Raw genomic sequence first — 6,964 nt, 5'->3', positions numbered from 1 at the left:
ACATGAATAGTAAGTTTGTTTCCTGCCTTGTCCAGGGAAGATACCTCATACAACGTCATATCTGTCAAAAGAATGCATTATAATCCAGTTGTAAGGTTTCCCTCCAGCCTGAATAGATTTGAAGAGATGAAATAGAGTAGTACGCACTTATTTTGCTTTCAAAGTAACAAATGACTGTGGCTTTATGTTATTCTGTGTGCTGTGAGCGCATGTGTATGTCAGACTGTTGCTTTGGCTTCTAGCTGTTACACTAGCAAAACTACCCTGAAGGCTTTCTTTGGTACTGCCTCCAACTCCACAAGACAGGCAACAGCTGTCTGTCTCTCCATGTCTGTTCTTGTAGATCAGTCAGCTGGTCTTGAACTCCTCTCCTGCTTTATATGAGGTTATTCTATACGGACAGTGATGGTTGCTTATTATTGTGTTGATGACCTCCTAGAATGATAGCAGTACCAGGAAAATAAACCTTAGTGTTGAAGACCTGATTGAAAAGTCATCTGTAGTTGTGCTTTCACTACAGCCTTTTGTTTCAGTTCCTAAGGTTAACGAATCTGTTCCCCATGGAACTAGCAAGCAGCATCCTGATCAACTTAGTGTTTGTTGAAGGCTCGTAGTTACGCAGTTACATATTAGATGTATTCCTTCACACTGAAATGTGAAGGCTTTTAAATACATTTCTGATTCATTGAAGGGAGAGAATGGTGATTTTAGAATTCAAACCTGTGCTTTCGACCTGGAAATGCAAGTCTTAGCCTGCCTGGCAGAAACAGATCTCCCCAAGCAGCCGTTCCCTTTCAATGATGCAACATCTTTATTTGAAATCAGTTTCTTTGCCTTAAATTTGATCTAAAGCTGTAAGTTGCCACTTAAGAGAACAAAAAAGGATGTCAGTGTCAACAGTCATATTTGATGAAGAGAGACTTTTCTGAATGTGTGACATTCTTTTGTGTTGAAAGGCAGTGTTTGTTCCCCAACCACTACAACCTCAGCTGAGCCTAATTAGGTAGTGAAGTTCAGATCATTTAATAACTGACTCAAAATCCTAATTTTATGTTATTTTGGACTGAAACAGGGTTGATAAGTTTTAAAACAAAAACAAACAAAAGCTTTGCTGTTATTTCACAGAATCATTGATCTTAATTGAAATTTACAGATGTGTTCATTTGCTGTAGTAACCATATGCTGATTTCAGTCAGTGAATCTGTAAGTGATTTTTCAATTCATTTTCATGGACCGTTTCAGAAGTGGCATGATGTTAAATAAAAAGGGGCTGGTTTTTGCAGTATGCAGTTATTAGCCTGCAAATTTGCCATAGGAATCTGTTGTTTAAGGACTGTTTAAAGGAAGCTTAGCTGGTGCTTAATTAGATTCCTTGAAACTTTTAAAATTATGCCAATGAAGCCTCATGGATATATGTAAGACGTGACAACCTCCCCTGTACTTTGGCAGGGGCCAGGAGATGATCCAAACCAGGGGATTGTTTCTGTTCTGAGTCACTAAAATGAGAAAAAAAAAAACATAGAACGATGGGAAACAATGAAACAGACTTGGTCTTACATGAATCTTTTAACACTATTCCTAGGAAAAATTCCTTGTGAATTTTTGGCAGCATCCATCTTTTATAGCTGTTTCTGTTCTTTGGCAAGAAAGACCAGTCTGTAGTGGTTATTCATGCTGATCTGTTCTGGATGATGTCAGGGCCTCTGTGTGCACGAGTAATATTTCCTACAGTGTTTTCCAGTATGTTGGCAGTCTGGGGAATGTTATTGTAGAGCTGGCAGCTGTGATCGTTTTACACATTGTGCCATCTAAATGGCTTCAAAATCTCTCTCTTAATGCTGTAATGTACTGCTAGCCTATTTATGCTAGCAGCATTATGCTGATATTGCTCAAAAAGGTGAACCTGTCATAGCAGTTTTGAGATGTATTTTTAACCTATTAATGTGTATAGGACCAAAGACATCTTGATGTCTATCTAATTCAGATAGAATTGCAACTCTCCACCCCCTAAGGAGATTAAACTGTGCTTGTGAAGCTATTTGTGATGGTCTGAGAACAGAAAGTAAAGTTACCTTCCTGAATATCTGAGCTATGTTCTACAGCCTTTGTAAAGAACAGGTTGGATAATTCTAGCATTAAAAGATAGTTGGCTGTCTGGTAAGGTGTCAGGAAATCCCCATGAGATTGAGGAAATGCACAGAAATGTGGTTACACACAGTGACTGTTTGTTTGTGCATCCTGTGACTGTTTCATTCACAGTAGACATGATGAATTTACTCATCCTGCCAATACCACCAGTAAAAGGAATTAGGCAAGTGTATTTATGTATGTGTCTACGCTACATCTCCCAGTCAGACACTAGATAGCTACTTCTGTGAGGCACGCTGGAACACCGAGATGCTAGGGTTTAGTGTTTTAGTCCAGAATTCAAAATTGAAGTCCAGACACTATGAATGCTTGTGAAGAATGTAGGCCAGATGAGTGACATGTGTACCGAAGAACAGAAGAGCATCTGAGTTGCTGGGTTATCATTTGCTTGTGATGCACATTTCTCACTAAATCTCTGTCACTTGAACTTGTATATGTCTCCTGGCTGACTCCAGTGAGCATGCTGAACAGACGGAAAGGATATGTGATAGCCTGATCTGAAGCATGGGGAAAATGACCTTACTGTGCCTTTCAAGTTGCTGGCCCATGTTGTTTTCTGTGTTAGCTAGGTGAGAATAATGATGGATCTTACTTCATTTTGAGCATCTTGACTGGAGCGTAGATTATTCCGTGTTGTTTTCTGTTAACAGCAGGCAGCCAGTGCAGTGGGATTCCACCATGGTGATCAACCTTTGTTTTTTGGTTACTGGTGGTGACCTTCAATTAGGCTATGTATATTCCTTGAGACAGCTTTCTTTATGATTAGCTTCTGTGCGTAGTTAAAGAAGTTCTTTCTGACTGAGCCCTGTAATTAAAGTCCTAGGTTGTATTTTGCTTTGCTACTCCCTTGTCTTGATTTAGATCCTACATCACCCAGGCGTCTGTTTCTTTGTGGAGGCAAGCTCCTTGCTGCCCATAGGGCTAGGGAGCAAGGATCTGCTGAGGTTTTAAGATAAAAGAATGAGGATGATATTTCCACCGGTGATGAGGAAAATCTCTGAAAATAGAGTTAATTCTGCAGTTATGGTTGGACACACAAGAAAGGGTGTTCAGAGAGGGAACACAGAACGGCAGGTGGAAGTGAATTTACATGCATAAAGACTAGAAAAGTAGCTGAAGAGAAGTCTAGTGATTGAACAAAGTATAAGGAGATACAAGGTGACTTCTGGAAGTTGTGTGCAAGGTGCAGCTAACTAGTGGTGGAGAGAGGTAGATGTTTCACTAGTCATGGAAAGTATTTGCTGTCAGGTTCTAGTGCAATGGGTGAAACACCTTGAGATTCACTATGGGAAGTAACTGTAGAACATCGCCATCACCTCTTCGGTTGAAAGTATTGCTAAAATACATACTTTAAACAAGGTTACATCCATTTTCTTGTAATGTAGATTTCATACAAAACAGATGAAGATAAACCGGAAACAATGTCTTGACTATGATGTAATTCTTTATGTTGAAGTAATTTATTTAAAGAGTTAACAGTCAAAAGACAGGACCTGATCAGTGAGAAGGCAGTGATTCCGGATCACACAGCAAGCCATAGCATACAGTCCAGGCTTCCTGTTTCTAACCTGGATGGCCTACTCACAAGCATACTATCTATCTGCCTGTAACTAGGCTGAAATGGCAAATGTCACCTACGCTTATCTACTATAACACTTTGTTTGTAAAATGCACACACAACAAAATAGGTGAGATCTGTCTAACACAAAAGATCACTCCAGAGATAAGTGTAGCTCTTTAAAAAGAATTATTTCAAGTCAATGAAATTCCGTGTATAGAACAACATTTGTACAGGAATGTGTGTACATGTAGGAATTAGATTGCACAGAATAGAATTGATCCCAGGGATTAGGTTTCTAGGTGGAGCATCTAACAGGATATCTAGTTTTCTGGTACTGTAGCAGATAAAAAGGCGGCATTGATATTCAATGTCCTTTTTGAAAACATAGGGCAGAATTACAGTTCTGTAGGATTAAGAGTAAATCATTATGGGTGGTAATCAAAAATTCTGCATTTCCCAACTTGGGGGGGGGGGGGGAGCACTTCCATTGTTTAGAGCTTTCCTCATATATGCAACGTGTTCTTTCAGAAGTCTGCAATAGATGTAATAACTTGCCAAGTCATTGTCATGGAAGTCCTACTAGTATAACTTGAAAGGTATATTTTACTTTTTTGTAACTGTGATCCCTCTAAGTACTAATAACAAATCTGTGTGTTTGTTTCATGGCAGTTCCCAAATCATACCAAATAACCAAGGTGCAAAAATAATACCCAGAGGTCTGCCTGATCATATGTTAAGCAGAATGGAATTTATATTATCCTCTTGCAACATAATACGTTCAGTGAGGCAACATGGTACATAGAGGATCAGCCACGCCTAAACCAGAAAGTCCTCTGTCCTCATCCTGTTGTTTTGGTATTTTAAGAAAAATGTTTAAATAGGCAATAAATGTTGACAGAATTGTGGCCTTCATAACTACAGTGTTAATGCGCTTTTTTTTTTTTTTTGAGAAAGCATTGTGAGAGAGAATGAGCAAGATCTGTGTAGATGAAGGAGCCAAACAATTCAGGGACTGAAGTGGGAGAGAAAAAAAAATTGAGAGCCAGAGTGGCCCCATTTGTATTAATGTTACTGCAATGGTAAAGCTAGGCACAGAGGGAAACTTAAGTTGAATGTCCAAGTTAAACAGATCTGTTCTCCAGTAGTATAACAAGATGAAGATAGTGACAAGGAAAATCAAAGATGTTGCTGAGATGGAAGAGAATAGGTGTATTAAATAGAAGGTAAACAGAAAATGAGTATCAAACATATCAAACAATATTAAGCAATAATAAAAAAAATAGGGGAGAGTTAGCAATGGTGATGTCACTGAGTCTGAGAAGGTGGAGTAAATGGATGTACAGGCAATGTCCATAGAGGGTAGGATGAACCACAGCCACAGTGAGCTGTCAGAAAGGAAGAATGAGAAGTTAGCACAATTACATTTGTTTTTCCATCCTCAGTACTCTGGGGAGCTCCAGTCAACAAAAGTGCTCTCTGATTTCTGTGGTCAGCATGCAGGAAGATGGGGATCGCAAATAGGTAATTGCAGCTGAGGTAGTTGCAGGTTATTTGAAATAGTGACTTTCTGTGCAGGTATTTTAAGGGATTGTGGGGATTTAGCGATGTAAATACAAGTTGAAAACCTTTCCTGGTACTGCCTTACTTGCAGGCTAGTTGCAGCATGTTTCTTCCAGTTAAACATCTGAGAGGCAGGCACAGAGGGAGACTGGGCTTGCGATAAGTGCAGTCCTTCTCCCAGCCTTTGAACCAGACTAATGCTAACAGTAGTTATTCTAATGTCGTGCTAAGGAACAGTGGTTGTGGACCAGAACGTACTGTGATCAGTGTTGTACAAACCCTCCAAGCTTTCAGTAAATCTTCAGAAATAACCTATATGACTTACAAGCTTATGTCTCATTTTAAAAAGTGATTCAGGCACTTGGCTGCTGTTCTCCCATTGACTTAATTTCCTTTCCTTGTTTGGCAGATAACAAGCCTTTCCTATTTGCACAGTCTGACTGCTGCCTTCTTCAGCTCACTGGTTTTGCAGAGTATATTTTTTTTTTCCTCAAAGACAGGAAGAATGTATAGTATTTCCATGGGCAGGACCACCAGGCCTTGGTATTAGAGGAAGTTTGTTGCTTGCCAGAAGTATTGATGTCTTTTCTGCCGTTCATACCTGTTAGATTCCCCAGCTGGTACAAGTGCCTTTGATGTCAGTAGACCTACGTAAGCAAAGATCAATTGAGGTAATTCGTTATGTTTTAATATAATGTTCATGTCTTCATGACTGGTTTCAGTTACTACTCTTTTTTTTTTTTTTCCCCACTATGGTTCACTGTCATTTTTTTCCATACTAAAGCACTTCAACAGTCTCTGAAGGTTGTGTAAGATCAGACAGGCTGCTGAATGTGGGAGACTGTTTAAAATGAGGTGAGTGTGTGATTCGAAGATTGAATAATTGATTAAGTTGGATATTAGAGGCAATATTATCTGTTCCTTTTCTGAAGCTGTTGGAATTACTGGAAAATGTTTTCATGCTGCACTTAATGTAGCTAGAATGGTAATAGCTCACTTGATACTGAAGCTGCTTCAAACTGTTCATATGAAAATCTAGTTAAAATAATGGTGGTATATGAGCTATATGCTACCTCAAGTTTTTAGAAATATTGAGTTGTTAAAAATAGAATAATTTTCTGAGGAAATGGGAATAGTAGTGCCATTAGAACAGGCTGCAGTAGAGGACAGAAAGGTAACTAGACCTTCAGTTAAGAGAATGAATGTGCTGAGATTGAATGAATGTTAACATGTGACTTAGGAGTTTTTATACAAGAATGCAAAATGAAGTATTGGCTACACGTACATATGTTAAAACATTTTCTTCCAGCTGAGGGTATTCTGGTTATGCTTTTCCACTGCTTTGCTTTGAGAATGTTTGACAAGAGATTGGGAACCCACCCCCAGCTGCCAAACTATCCCCGAGGGACCGCATCCATTATTAAGCAAATTGGCTGTCTGGCATCTGCTCAGCTGCTCATCCCTATTTAAAGGCCCTAATGAATATTGCAATACAGGATAGCTGTTACTTCTGGGACTGTGAGTATTTTTGATCTCTGAATCACCTTTCCAAGTTTCCAGTGATTTTTCTAAGAAACCTGAAAAGCAGGGAGAAATTATATGTTTAACTGTTAGTGACAGACCCTGGTGGACAGGAATTAATTCTTAAAGCAGATTCATTAATAGAGTGGCCTTGCCAAAAAGAAAACTAATGTG

Source organism: Anser brachyrhynchus (assembly GCF_964034855.1).
Source record: "Anser brachyrhynchus genome assembly, chromosome: 11".
NCBI lineage: Eukaryota > Metazoa > Chordata > Aves > Anseriformes > Anatidae > Anser > Anser brachyrhynchus.
Note: the sequence above shows the minus strand (reverse complement) of the source record.